Genomic DNA, 15,533 nt, shown 5'->3' on the forward strand with positions numbered 1-15,533 from the left:
GCTGAGTCCCCATCACCCCACCATCCCCTCTCATCCCCATGATCCATGGCTTGCTGGCACGGAAAGAGTCCTGGACCTCCCGGTGTATCATTAACCCAGAACTGAGCCATTAACTCTCCCAAGTCCCCACAGTTATAAATCAGCCTTCCCGTAACTTCCTTCTCCCCTGCTGCAGTTTAAGCCTGTGGCTTCCTGTCCTAATTAGCCAGTGAGGTTAATTGGCCCCCAGCTTCTTTACACTTCCAAGCCTCTCTGAGGGGTGGGTCACTGCATCCTCTGTTCGTGCATTGACCCTTGGACCCTTCCCCACTCCATGAGCTCTTCCCCCAGTACCAGGGATGGGAAGTGCTGATGTGGTCACATCATGAGAGTGGCTGCCTGCCTATTCCAGCTCCTGCTAGCTTCTTTTTGCCTTCTCAGCCCATGCCAGGCCTGGGGTGGGTACACGCCACCTACCCAGCACCCTATCCCTGTCTTCATTCCTGCTCCTGTCACAGTTCCTATCCCCATCTTTATCTCCATCCCCACCCCATTCTCATCCCTATGCCTGTTCCCATTCTCATTTGTGTCCCTTTTCCTGTCCCCATTCCCATCCCTATCCCTGTCCTCATTCCCATCTCTGTCCTTTTGCCTGTCCTCACCATGATTCCTGTCCTCATTCCCATGCCCATTCCTGTCCCCATCCCCAATGCTGTCCCCATTCCCATCCCTTTTCTTGTCCCAATTTCCGTTCTCCTCCCCATGCTTGTCCTCATCCCTGTCTGTGCCCATTCCCCCATTCCCAGCCTGTCCCCTCTCCTTCCTGGCCCTGCTGCATGGCGGTGCAGAGGCCCTGGCAGCTCTCGGATGCCTTGGCTCAGTCCGTGCCAGCTTCATCTCTGGCCATCTGTCCCCCACCTGCCTGTCGTCTCACGCCTCCTCCTCGGGGCCAGGGGTCCCTGTCTCGCCTGCCCCAGCCCGGGGATGCCAGCGAGAGCCAGGGTGGGTGTCCCCAGGGAGTGCCACGGTGCCAGGAGGGAGCTGGGCAATGCTGGGCAATGCTGGGGACCAGATTGGTGGCCCCTCTGAGCCAGCCTGGGGACCAGCCCACTGCCACCCACCCCAGGGAGCCTGCAGGGACCTGAGGACCTGCTCAGCCCTTTGGGTCATGCCCCAGCACCAAAGTGTCCCGGGTACCCTCGGTGTCACCTCCCGGGCGGTGCCGCCATCCCCTGCCGGGCTGGCAGGCATCGCCTGCCGTGCGCTGCTCTGGGGGAAGCATTCCTGCTTTTTATAACCCTGCTGAGGCTGCCCAGCTGCCAGCCCCGTGCCAGCCTGCTGCCCTCCTGCCTGCTGCCTGCATCGCCTCCCTGCCTGCTGCCTGCCTGCCCGGGCACGGCCGGGGAGGGGGTGGCGGGGCCGGGGGCTGCAGGGCCCGTCCGACCTGCACAGCTGCATAGCTTGTCTCCAGCTATTAAACAAACTCCTCCATCTCCCCCCTCCTCCCGGTCCCCTTCCCGCCGCCAGACGCTGCTTAACCCTCTGCTGCCCCGCTCCTCGTCCCGCAGCAGCAGGAAGCGGCATTGCCCCTCGCTGCCCGCCGCAGAATAGGCTCCCAGCAGCGACCCCCGTGCTGCCGCTGTCCCTGGGTGATCGGGGTCACCCAGGTCCCCAGGGTGCCCGCAGCCTGGGCACCCACCCTGAGGGCAGCACATGAGAGCCGGGAGCTGGGGCTGGGCAGGGCAAAGGGATGCAGGCTCTGGGGGATACAGGCAGGGGGTTGTAGGGAATGGTGGATGCAGGACGGGAGAAGAGAGGAGCTGTACTGCAGGGCAGGGATGGTGCGAGGGCTGCAGGGGAGGCTGAGGGTGAGAGGTGAGGGGCTGGACCTTCCCTGACCCATCCCCCTCTGTCCTTCCCACCTCACTGTAGGAAGCAGTGCCGGGGAGCGCCCCAGCCCCAGGGAGAGCTCCAGCTGCAGATGTCCCCTGCAGATGTGGGCCAGCAAAGGAGGCAGGAGGGCGCAGCAGCCCTGGGATTCCCCCCAGGGTGGCTCCTGAGATGGACACACCTCGGTGCTCAGCGACAGCCACAAACTCCTCTTCCAATCTGCCTTAGCCTGGCCATGCCACGGGAACAGCCTCCATCCCCCAGCCCCCACCAGCTGCCTGTGCCCCCCTCCACAGCTCTCAGAGACACCAGCTTCGCACGGAAACCTCAGCAGCTCCCAGCCCAGGAACCGCTCTAGGGGACGGGATGTGAGGAAGGAGCAGGATTTGCTCCTCCAGGCTGAATTGAGCCTCTGGGAGGGTTGACGTGGTGATGCCACGCTCTTCTGTGTGGCTCTTCTGCCACCATCTTAGGACAGTGTGGAGAGGACAGACCCTCTCCGGCCCCTCCAGGACCTCCCTGGCTGCCCTCTGCCTCCCACGCTCCCTCCCCCAGATGTTTGGGATATCTGGTCCTTTCCCGCTCCAGCCCAGTGACAAATGCTTGCCTGAGCACGGTTTATTATTGCAAGAGCCTGGAGCTGCCTTTGGCCAACTTTCTGCCTGGGGCTAAGCCAGCAGCAGCAGGGCACCCTTCGGCACAGCCACCCCAGGGACGAGCTGTCCCTGTCCCGGGCAGTCTCTGTGTTCCAAGGGGTGGGGACCGAGCCCCTGGCATTGCCCAGCACTCTCTGTCACCAGGAGCCCAGGGCAAGCCCCCAGCCCCAGGCAGGGTACAGATGTGGATTCTCCACCCTTCAGCTGGCAGTGTGGGGAGAGGTGTGGGGGGTTTGTTGAGACCAATCCCCTGCTCTTTGTCCCCTGCTCTGCCCCACGGATGGGATGCTGTGGGCTGGAGCACGGCGGGCTCGGTGATCGATGGCCGAGGCGTGGGCTTGCCAAGCCCTGCGTGTTTGGAAGGCGCCGTGTTTGTCTTGGCAGGAGCAGGGATGTCATCTCCTCTGCCTTGCACCGTGACGAGCTGGGAAAACCAACGGGGGGCTGTGCTGGGGCGGGTGCCCCAGTGGGACCCCTGGCAGCAGCAGAGGGGTCTGACCCGGAGGGGCAGAGTGAGGCCCCAGTGAGGCGAGCAGTCAAGCAGAGGCACCCAATGGGTGTCTCGAGGGTGACACGGGGACAAACTGAGCCTGTTATCCCTGGCAGAGGGGATTTGGCCATCCAGGTGTGCCCTGCCCCTGACAGAGCTGCCCCCAGCCCGGGCGCCAAGGTGGCGCTGCCTGCAGGGTCACCAAGATCTGAGCTCTGCTGGTGGGGAAACTGAGGCAGGAGGGTAGCAGCAGCTGGCAGCAGGCCCATGGAACAGGGGGATGAGGGTCTGTGAGCATGGCAGGCACTGGGAATAGCGGTCTCGTGGGCAGGGAGCAGCCCGGCTGGAGCTCTGCCGGGAAAGAGGTGCAGTGAGGACATGAAAGGTGGCTGGCGATCGATGTCCCGCCGACGGCAAAGGCGTTTGAAGAGCAGCTCCTGCTGATGGCAGAGGCGCTTGGCGGTCGATAGCCGCCTGGAAGGGCGGGGTCGCGTCCTGCTGGGGGTCCCCAGGCACAACAGGAGACCGTAAGTGCGGGGAGATGAGTGCCTGGTAGTGTCTGCAGCGTGATGTACTGGTGGACATGGGCTGGGAGAGGCTGAGACTCCTGAAACGGGAACTGCTGAAGTAAGCACTGCCCCCAGGACTGAGGCTTTCACTGCCCAGCTGCAATCCAGGATGCCTGGGATGACTGTGCCGACACACAAGCCCTTCCCAGGACCATGGGCAGAGGGTGGCTGGTGCTGCCTGCACCAAGCTTAGCCATGGTACCCATCCTGCTCTGTCCTCATGATGGTTTCTAAGCCAGAGGGGCAAGTGGTCTGCCCACTCCTAGCATTCCTGCAGTCTGGTTGGCAGTGCTGAGCTCATCCATCCTTGCAGCTCTCCATGCTCCAGGGAAAGAAGCCATTAGCTGCCTTTGGGTGAAGCCAGCCCCACCTCATCCAACCTTCAGCCTGGCCCTACAAGCACAGCCCCAGGCTCTGCAGCAGCAGAGCACCGTGGTGCCCATGGCTGGCCATGACTGAGAATTCCTGGTGCCCTCTGGCTCACATGCACGTGGGACCACAGCATGGTGTGGGACCACATCTGTGTCACCCCACAGGCTGCCGTGGAAGTGGGCAGGAGCTGTACCAATGGAAAACAGACCTGGACTGGTGGCTCTGGGTCCCAGTGAGCCAGTTCCAACACCCCCCACTTTGCCATGGGGTGCTCTGTGCTGGGGGGGAGGGGGGGGGGTGCTGATGTAGAGGGACACGGGAGCACAGGGGTGTGCACAGGATGGCAGAGATGTCTCACAATGTGGCTGTGTCCCCTCCAATACATCCCCATGCACACCAAATTTATGAATACCAGTATTTTGGAGGGTTACAAGACTCTCTTCCTGTTTTAGGGCGAGGCTGGGGTTGTGACTGGGACCATTGTCCTGTGGCTGCAGTGGCCATGCAGGAGATGGCACCAGGAGCTGAGCCACTGGGCCAGGAGGAGCATTATCCTCAGATCAAGGGCTGCACTGCTCAGCATCCAGAGTGTCTGGACTGTGCTTCACTGCTGCTGGAGCCACTGCCAGCCCCCACAAATATAGGGGGATGCTCAATGTTGTCTGTGTGAGAAGGATAACTGAATAACTCAAGAGTTTTAAGGTAACTTCCCAATTCTCTGGGGTGTCCAAGCGCTTTCATGACATGGGAAGGTAATGTGGGCAGAGGGCGGGGGCCAGCAGCTCTGTGGCACAGCCCTGACGTGCCAGTGGGCCACCTAAGTGGGTCAGTGGTACAGCTGTGGGCATTGGTGTGCACAGAAGAGCTGGAAAGGACAGGACAAGGCAGCTGGAATGGCTCAAGGGCTGGAAGAAACTGGGACACGTCCATGCACGTGGGTCCTCCCCATGCACGTGGGTCCTCCCAAAGAAGTTGGTCCGGGAGCTGGATCAGCTCACAGGGATAAAAGAGCACCAGGCAGTTGGAGAGGATTTTTGGCTGCGTGACTCAGCGATCGCTCAGCTCCAGGATCCTTCGCTGGGATGTGTCCAGTGGTGGCTGCCTCATTCCAGCAAGGACAGATGATGGATGGTCACAGCCTGGCATGGCCCAGCCAGCCCCAGCATCCCTCTGGGGCGGAGGAAGGACGGTCAGCCCAGCCCAGACTGGGTTTGCAGTGGGAATCCTGGTAAAAGGGCTCTCTGTGGAGACTGAAGGAATTGGGGAGAGCCCCATCCTGACTCCCCACCCCTCTCCCAGAAACACAACCTGCCTCTCCCTTTCCCAGCAACATCCCGTGGAAATGATGCTCCTGCTCCCGGGTCGCCGTGGCAACCGGCAGGCCCAACAAGAGCGGGCTGCAGGATCCGAGCCCCAGCGCTCCTGCACCCGAATTCCCGGCACAATTCCCGCAGCTCCATCGCCCCAGGGCTGCCTCCTTGCCAGGGGCTGCCACCTCTCCAAGGGCAGGCTCCAGCTGAGGGGCGAGGGAGCCCAGGCAGCTGATGCCGAGCTGATGCCGGCACGTGCCTTGTGGGAAGCTGTCTCCCTGCTTTGCCCTTCACCACATCCCTCCCCAGCTGCTGCCTGAACTTCAAAGCCAATAAAGGCCACATGGCCTGGAGCATCTTCTCCATATCACTTCCAGGGAGAAGAAGATGCTTTGAAACCCCCTGGCCCTTCTCCCCTCCTCTGCAGGGTAATTTCCATTTTTTTCAAAATCCCACAAAAAAGGAGCCTTTTTCCTCTTTGTTTCTCTTCTCTCTCTCTCTCTCTTTTTTTTTTTCCCCTTGTCTTTGTCAGCTAAAAATATGCAACCCACCAGGGAGGGTGGGTGGGGGGAGCCACTGCTGCACCGAAGGTTAGTGCCAGGCCAGGCTGGAAGAGCCACTGGAGGGACATGCAGGTGGTCTCCACCACTTTTTGGGAGGGGTCCTGCCCCAGAAGGCCCCCTTTGCTCGGGCCAGGGTTCAGAGCTTTGCCCCAACGTGCTGAGGGCATGCGGCAAAGTTTGAAGGCAGAGCCTGCTCAGGACTTGCAGTGACACAAGATTCAGTGAAGGGGGCAGACCCAGATCCATCAGTGCCGGCTGTTCCCCAGGGAGCTGGGAGACACCCAGGGATGCCCATCCAGCGGGGGCGGGCTGTCCTGGCACCCCACGGGGACGTGACCTCGCAGGGCAGGGATCAAAGCAGCCGGGGACAGGCGGCGGCTCCAGGCTGGAGCGTGGGAGGGAGGTGGGCGGCCGTGGCAAAGGAAGGATGTGATTTACCTAATATCCCATTCCAACCAAAGAACTGATGAAGGAGAAAAACATCCCGGGGGTTCGATGTCTTGGGGAGATGCTGTCAGGGGCTGAGATGCACCGAGCAGTGCCAAAGCCAGCTGGGAAATTAAATTGGGATGAATCACCCAGAGCCGGGAGCATTCACCTGAGCTACAAACCTGCCACCAATTCAGAGAAAACACATTTCCCAGCTCCCAGGATTGCAATCTGAAGACTCGTCCAGCTTTGCAGGAAGGTGACAGACTTCAAAACTGGCTTACTATTTCTTCCCGCCCCCCCTTCCTCGCCCCCTCAAGCACGGGAATGTTGCAGCAGGATGTCTCGGCGTGGGGGTAATGACCAGCCACGGGCTCCCCTCCGGAGATGGTGACCCGGCAGCGGGATGCCGGAGCCAGGGCTCGCAGGCAGGACCGATCCTCGGGCGTCCTGCAGGGCTGAGAGGGAGAGACAGGCTGGGAGTGGAGACCGTGCAGCCAAACGTGTTGAGAAAGGCAGGAGACACAGTAGGAAAAAATTTCCAGGGCAGCTGTGGGTCAGGGGATTTACTGGCGCCCTGGGATGGAGGTGTGAGAAACAGGGAGGTGACAGAGTTGCTGCTGCTACTGAAGTGGGGAGACGCTGACACAGGGTGCACCAGACGGTGCTGCTTGAGCTGGGTGGGGGGGGGGGTCCGTGGCTCGGAGGGCTGGGGCAACTCATTCAGAGGATGCCTTTGCTACTTCAAACAAGCTGGCAGACCCCAGACCCGCGGGACAGCTCGGGGCGGGGGGTGTGTGTGATTTATGGAGTGGGGGATTAGGCAGGAGGAGGCGGCGGCAGCGGGACACACATGGCAGGCGCTGACGGAGGGGAAAGGGCTGCCGGAGCAGGACGGGGGTGAGCCCCAGGTGGCCGGGATAGAAATTCCTCAGCCTTCCCTCGAGCTCGGATTTACCCCCGTGGCGGTGAGGATGGCCCCGCCGGGCAGCGGGGGGCTTGGGGCACGTCTGCTGTCGGAAAAGCATCCTGGTGCTCGGTGCAGGGAGGGAGCAGGGTATGTCCTAACTGGGGCTGTCTGGACAGACCTCCCCCTCGTCCCACGGCCCAGGCATCCACGTGTCCTCCCCAGAGGAGACATCAGGGAGGGGAGGCGTTTGGCAGGGGGTAAACTGAGGCAAGGTGGGCGTTGCTTGGCCCTGTTTCATGCGTTAGGACGTGGCGGCACTGGGATTCTCAGCCACAGCTCATCTGGGCCCCAGGAGCTGGTGGGACCGGGCAGTTCCTGTGCTGCCTGACGGGCACCCGGCGCTCGGGGAGCCCTCACCGCCTCCGCCGGATGGCGATCTGCCCGTGGGACAAGGACATCCCGGATCCTTCCCGCGCGCCCGGGCAGGTGGCGTCGGGTGTCCGCAGCTGCGAGCCGCCTTTCATCCCCTTCCAGGCCCGGGCTCGCTTTCCGTCACCTGCTGCCCTCCCGGCCGGAGCCAAGAGCCGCGGGCAGGGCCGATGTGCGAGACGTGGCCGCTCTGCCCGCACGTCCTCCGGCTGGAGGGGGGGCAGCGTCTCCATCCTGCCCCACGCACCCCACTGCCACCTCCTCGGCTCAGGGTGGGCACAGCTGGGCCAGAGCCTGGCAAAGCCCCAGCCCAGAGACAGCAGCTCCAAGCACCTTCCCTGCAAAAGTTTCCATTGCCTCCAGTTGCTGCAATCAGCAGGAAGAGTGGGGGAGCAGGGTGTGGGTGCTGCAGGAACACGCGTGGTCAGCAGCGTGTGCGTGTCCAGGACACACGTGCACGTGTGCCAGCACATGTGTGTGAGCAGGAGTGAGCATATCTGTGGGGAGATGCACACACAGAGACTCCCTGTGCATCTCTGAGCGGGCACTGCCCGTGAGACTGCAGCATCCCTTTTGCTGCAGCATTTCTCAGCGTGTGCAGCCTAATGAGCTGGCACAGCAGAGTTAATTGAGGGGACAGGCAAGTGGAGCTCATCATTAAGGAAGGCACTGCAGCAGGTAGCAGTGACAAGATGCTGCCTTGTCCCCCCAGGCTGATGGCAGCCCCTGCAGGGGACAGTGACAGCCTGAGTCCCCAGGAAAGATGGCTGAAGATGAGCATCCCACGTGCTGTAGCACTCGCCCAGGGCCACCTCCATTAGCAAAAGCAGCCAGGGAGTGGGAATTGCTGTTGCCTGCATGGAGAAATGAATCTGCCAGACTTTACAGTGGATACCAAGCCCTGGAGACGGTGGCTTGTCTACAGCCCTGTTTACATCCTGTCCACAGCACCCTCCAGCAGGAACGCGTCCCTGCTGATGCACACTCACACTGACTGTCAAAGCTGCCCCCTCAGCTCCCACCATTAGGTTCTAGAGTGAACATGCAGCAGAGGGGACAGAACAGCCGGCTCCCAGCAGCATGGTGAGACTGTGCCAACAGCCCACAAGGACGGGGAGCCTTGCTCAGGGCTGTCAGATTCTCGCTCAAGAAACTCAGAGAACTGGAAAGGAGCCTTCACCGCCTTTGTAGCCAGGAGCTCCCACACTCCGCCTCCCTCTTCGGCTCCTTGCTGGCCATGCCTCTCCTTGGGGGGCCATGTCCTCACAAGACGTGTCCGCAGGTCCCCCCTTGGAACCTGGCTGTTCCCATGGGCATCTCCATCTGGAGGGCTGGGAATGCCCCTTCTGTCCATCCCTTGTAGTAAGTGTTCACTCTAAACCTGATGGTGGGGCAAGAGCCTGTCCTGCAGGCAGGAAATGATCCTGCTGGAGCAGAATCCAACCCTCTGCCTTCTGCTTCTTCCTTCCCATCAGTGCAGCTCCACATGCCCTGCCCCAGTTACCAGTGCCACAGGCAGAATAAAACCTTCCAGAGTGAGCATCCCCCTGACCAGATTTGCTCTGCTCCCTGATGAGGGGCTCAGTCAGTTACTGCTGGGCTCCTGTCAGGGGGACCTGAGTGTTTACGAGTTGATAACCTTATCACAGACACATCCCTAATTAAGCTTGTTAGCTCTTTATGATAAACAACATATGGGCTGGGGCCAGCATGCTCCTCAGGCCCATGTGCTCTCCGTCAGCCACACAGCCCATGGGGCAGTGCAGGCAGAGAACAAGCAGCCCTGTGTTCGTGCCTGCCTCTCCCTCCCCTTCACAAAATAGACCTTCAACCCTATGGCTTTGCTGACACTCCAAACCATAATATTAGTCCTGGGTTTCTCCTCTGGACTGGGGTAATTGGGAGGGGGCTGGGCTGGACAAGGCTGTCAAGGCTTTGCCAGTGCTACAGGATCCCCTCCCTACTCCTCCAGGGCCTGGGGCAGCACCAGAGAGACCTACAGTCTGTTGAGGGCTGGGAGATGAAGGCATGATAGAGATCAGCAGCTCTACTCCTCAGAGAAAGAAGTGATGGGACAGCAGTGCAAACTTCTGGGGTTACACAGGCCTTGTGACCTACCCCAGCATGGTTTCTTTGTCCATTGCCTGGTTGGTAGCTGGAGATATCCACCCATCCACCCATCCATCCATCCATCCATCCATCCATTATCCATCCATCCATCCATCCATCCATCCATCCATCCATCCATTATCCATCCATCCATCCATCCATCCATCCATCCATCCATCCATTATCCATCCATCCATCCATCCATCCATCCATTATCCATCCATCCATCCATTATCCATCCATCCATCCATCCATCCATCCATTATCCATCCATCCATCCATCCATCCATCCATCCATCCATCCATCCATCCATCCACACAGGCATAGCAGGGTACCCTGGCATGACTCACGCAGGCATCTGCCCCGCCATCTATCCTTGTCTTCATCCCTCCTGCTGCCCTATCTATCCACCAGACATCAACCCTTGCCTTCACTCCTTCTTCTGTCCTACCAACCCACCTCCCCATCCAGCCTTGCCTTCATTTTTCCTCCTCTCCCTCTCCCATCTCTCTGCTCTCCCTCAGCTCAGACTGCTCATCACCTGCCCCCCCTAAAGCTCATTAATTACCAGCCTACGTCTCTGGGGCCAGACCTGTTAATGGGGTGCAGGGAGAGCACCGGCTCACTCCCCCTCCTCACAGCTCTGCCTTTCTTATCTCCGAGATCCCACCTTGCTGGCGGAGGAGTGAGGCAGGACGCTGCTTCCCTGGGGAATGGCAAGCCAAGCGATAACGAAATCGCAGCGCGAGGAGAAATTACCTTGCCTGAATTTTAAAAACTTCTTGCTGAGGTTGCCGTGGTAACTGAAAGGTGCATCACGTTGCTCTGACAACCCCGAAACAGACAGGTTTTTGCCTGGCGGGCTCCAAAGCGGCAGGTTTTGGGGAGGGAGGAGCCCGGTGTGGTGGGGAGCAGGGTTGTTCAGCCTCAAGCACCTAAGGCAGAGATGTCTCCTTCCCCACAACCACCAGCTGCATCACTACCCTACCACAATTTCCAACCTCGCCCCATCCATCTCTCCTCAGAAACAATGAAGAGGAATAAGGAACTCCAAACCCACCCATGCAGTCCTTTGAGAAGGTGGCAGGGTGATGGGATGGGCTCTAGGTGGATCCATCCTGCTGTGGGCATCCCTGGCACTGCAGGAGTTGCTGGGAGGCCCAGCAGGCAGCCTGGAGACCTCTCTGCGCCCTGTCTGGGGAGTGAGTTGTGCACCCAGCATTGCTTTGGGCTCCAAGACCCCAGGAGAGTGCCAGCAGCATTGTCCCAGTCCGTGTAAATCACTGCCACGGAAATAGCCCCAGTGGGGTTGAAAAATAGCAGGTGACTCACACAGAGCAAAGGGTCCAAAATAGCCCCTCCGGAGCACTCCTAAAATTAGTTTCCCTCCCAGGAGGTCCCAAGTACTGTGTCCTTGCCAGGGCACAGCCGTGGTGTTGAGCCTGCCTGGTTGCTGCCACCATGGCCACTTCCCCCTGGGGTGAGGGGCACAGGGCTCCCTTTGCGGGTCCTCTCCCTCCCATATCTCCTGAAAACCACCCTTGGGTGTGACTGAGACGTGCATCTCTGAGTCTCTGTCAGATCTATGTGGCTCCTGTGGCTGCTGGCTGTTTCTTGGGGGATGCCCCATGCGACACTGGCAGACACCCAGCAAGATGCAGGCACCAAAAACCCACAGCCTTGGAAGCTGTGAGCTAGCAGGGTACCAAGGACTTGCGCCCCCATCCTGCTGCCTTTGCTCGGATTTTGGTGGGAGGGATGCCGAGGCAGCAGATCAGGTGTTTTCCAGCCACACTGAGTCCCGCTCGGGTTTTCCCACACCAGCTCGTTGTGCTACCATGGCAGGGCAGCACCAGCTTGCTGCTCCCACCCGCTGCCGCTGCTGGGGGGCCCGGGGGGACACACGGAGGGATCTCGGGAGCAGCATCCGCTCTGCTGGCACGGCCGGGAGTGCTCCCCATGCCGGGCCATCGCTCCTGCGCGGGGGAGCTGTACCCAGTTAATTAGAGGAAGGGATGAATAATTCCTTTTTATAATGCAACGTCGCGCGGCAGATGCCGTCTGCCTCGGCGCGCCGCGCGCGGGAGCCCGCGATATTCTGCTCTCAGCAGAGTTATTTATACACTGGGACATTTTTCAAAGCGCCGCTTTGATGGTCTTCCACCAGCTCGGAAAAAAAAGTAGTCCATCCCAAAATAACCCGAGTGAAAGTCACAGCTCTTCATTACGCAAAGCTTCAACCGAGGGGCTCAGGAACAAAAAGCCGTCACATTCCTCCCATCAAATCCACCCTTTTCAAGTGCATTTCAAACAGGTTCAAACCGCCGCGGCGGCGACTAGACGAGCGCTAATGATGCTGCGGGCGCATCCCGCCGGGGAGACGGACGGGGCTGGGGGACGGTGGGTTTGAAGCAGCTTCCAGGGCTGACAGATATTTTGGGGTGCCCAGGACAGTGCGCTGGGAGGACTGCAGTGGGATATGCTGGGAGAAATGCAGTCCCTCACTTGCCTGGTTTTTCGTGCTGCAGGAAGCGGTTTCTCTCCCCAAACCAGGATTTGGAGGAGGGGAACAAACACCAAATACATTTTTTCTTAGGAACTGGAGCAAAAAAGGCCCGGCCTCTGTTTCTCAATTGCACCTGCATGCACACAACCCCTCAGGTCTGGTTACTGCTAAAGGAAAAAAAAACAAAAAAAGGTGGAGGTAAAGAGATTTTTGTAGGTGGTGACAAATTCCTGTGAAAACGTTTCTGACATGAAATCGTCTCCCATTCAAGATCCCTCCCGGCGGAGACGGTGAGCCGCTCCCCCTCTCCCCCACTGCCATACCTGGCAAGGGACCCGAGCTGCTCACCCCTGCCAGCCCGCCGGGTTCTGTGGGGCTCTGTGGGTATCCTACGGCGGGTTCAGGCTGTCCCCATGGCCAGGCTCTGGCCCACGCCCTCCCCAGGGCTTGCCCGCAGCCCCTCGGTCCCAGCCCCCTCGTCTCTCCGGGCTTGGCTCCGCCGCGGGGCTCAGCGCAGCCTCCAGCCCGGCGCGCCGCGCTGATGGACGGCTCGCTGCCCGAGGCAGGGAAGAGTCTCTGCTGGGAAAACCACTTCTTTACCCTCCAAATCTGCACGTTCCAGCATTTCTGCAAGGCTGGAGCATCTCCCCTGGGAGAGCCTGGCATTGGAAAATGCCCAAGGACTCAGGACAGTGTGAGCTGCCTGGATAGGGAATAAGCATGCTGGATGTAGCCACAGGTCCCAGGCTCCAGGATTCCAGCCCCCATCTGTTTTTGGATTTTTCCAACAAAAAGAGCCCCCCCCCCACTCCACCCCCCAGGGCTGCAAATTGTGTCCATCTTGCTGCAGATGGCGAGTCGATTAAAACCATCATTTTTTTCCACCCCAGCAGAGAAACCTGGACCATGCAGTTCCCAAGCCAGAACCAGTCAAAAACAGCATCTGAGTAGAGTAGCCAAGGGATAAGTGACACACCTCCCCTTCCTCACCCACCCTGGTACTGTGGGGCTGGAGAGGAAGAGTGTCCAGGATGACATGGCCATGGTCTAGGGCCACAGGTGTTCCATGCCAAGGGGCAGGACGGGTACTGGCATAGGGAGCACCTGGAGCAGGGTGCCCACACCCTTCCCAACCCCCTTTATCTGTGCACCCTCCCCTCAGCTGTGCTTTTCCTGCCCTTTGAGCATCTCAAACAAGCAGGCTGCTGGGGTGCTACAGCAGTATCCAGAGTGTACTGGCAGGATGCTGCACCATGGCCCTGCTCATCCTTTCACCAGAGCCCCACAGCTGAAACCAGAGGCAGGTGGTTGTGGGGCGTTGGGGTAAAATAGGGAAAACTGTTCCAGGGCAATTCCAAAGTAGTTAGGACACATTTAGTAGCTCAGGAGAGGATGGATCAACATGGTGGGGAAGAGAAAGGGAAGCAGCCTTGTTAAATCATCTGTGGCAGAGTGGGGAAAGGCACTGGAGAGAAGCACAAGCACACATGGACACACGGGTGCATAACCTCACACACGTCTGTGCCCCCTGCCCCAGGCTCTCCCATGGCAGCAAACACCACCTCCCCCTTCAGATGCCCTTCTGGCACCAGGATACAAACCCCATGGAGCTGTGGGTGCCTGGCTTAGTCTGACACTCAGCATGAGCACAGATCCCAGGTCACGGTTCTCTCTACGCCTGTCCTGCTGGGCACAGGAGGCTTTTTGGCAGGGGGAATGCAGGAAAGCCAACCTAATCCAGACAGAGTCCTGGGGCCTCTGGCAGCCCCAAACAGTGGCACAAGGAGGTGATCCTGCCTGCAAGCAGAATTTTAGTGACGGTGCAGGAGAGCCAGGCAGGCCTGGAGCTGGCCATGCAGAGTGCCAAGCTCCACCACAGGTTGGTAACTCCAGTGATTAAGGAATACTCAGGAGGAAAGCTGTTCACACTGATGATTTGGCTGCTTTCCTCGCTTCAATTAGCATGCATGAGCTCCAAAGGTCTCCTGGAAAGCAAGGGCATAGCAGGCTTGGGAGTTTTGATATTAATAATGCTGAAAGCCAGCCAGAAAAATCCCAAACTTTCTAACTACACCAACAGGGGCCTTTTTGCATATTGTAGGTGCTGGAAGGAGCTGCAGGCCTGTTGGAGCCAAGGCTCTAAAAGTCATCCTGCAGCTGCCCTGAGCCTGGAAGGAGCCCCTGGCTGCAATCCTGCTCTCATGAACTTATTGCCCATCGCAAAGGGCACAGGGTCCCTTTGAGTGTCCCCCCTTCCTCCCCAGCCCAGTGTCCCCACCTGCTCTGGGACTTAGTGCCTTTTCTTTCCATTGCCAGCCAGAGAGAGACCTTGTGGCTGCTCAGTGATAGGGAAACTGAAGCAGAGGAGTGAAGCTCTGCCCATCCAGGGACTGAGCTGCGTCTCCTCCTGCCACTGCCCGGCTACACGAGCCTCTCTCTAGTATGCTGTGTCCCTCTGCATTCCTGGTGGGACCAGCTTCAGCCCCTCAGCATTCTGACAGTGGCCTGGCACCTTTCTGGGGCACCCTGTCTCAGGCTCAGCCCCAGTGGGACTGGCACGCTGGCAGCCCTGCAAGCCATGCCCAAGTCAGCCCCGCCTTGCTCTGAGGGGGATCCTGCCTTGTCACTGCACACTTCTGGGGCTGGCCCCATCCCAGGGCTTCTCCTCCCGCCCCCACAGAGGTGGGTCCCCGGGGAGGCAGGGACACCATGTCCCTCTGAAGGCTGTGGGCCACGGTGCATTCAGTCACGAACAGCCGCACTGTGCTGCCTAAATTGGAGGTGCGGGTGCTGGCAGGCAGTGGTGCCTCCGTGCCCTGCTCCAGTGCCTGGCATGGGAGTGGGGGGCTGCATACCCCTTCCCCCCAGCTTCTCTTGTTCTCTGGGCACCCAGCAGCAGTGCCTTAACCCAGGAAGAAGGGCTTTAACCCATCTAACAGGAGGGGGGGCTGCAAGCCCAGGACCCCATTAAAGCCTTGCCCCAGGAAGGGGCAGTTATCCCCAGCAGCAGATCCCTGTGCCCCCGTGGCATGCTCCTGGCTCCCCACTGCAGCTGCTCTGTGGGAGCTACCAGCTAGGGCTGGCTCAGCTCCTGGCACCGGGGCAGCACTTCGCTGCAGCAAGGAGGGAGTGAACCTGACAGAACACGGTGCTGTGCCCACGGCAGGCCCCCCCCACCCGTGCCCGCAGCATCACCCCTGGCCAGGAGGATGCACCGGGACAGGGATCGATGTGCTGGGAAGCAGCTGAGCTACACAAATGCACTTTATCGATCTATTGAACCCACCTGCTGGGAAACCCCCCCACTTAAAGCCCAGAGC

Source organism: Lonchura striata, chromosome 12 (assembly GCF_050655825.1).
Source record: "Lonchura striata isolate lonStrDom1 chromosome 12, ASM5065582v1, whole genome shotgun sequence".
NCBI classification, from domain to species: Eukaryota; Metazoa; Chordata; class Aves; order Passeriformes; family Estrildidae; genus Lonchura; species Lonchura striata.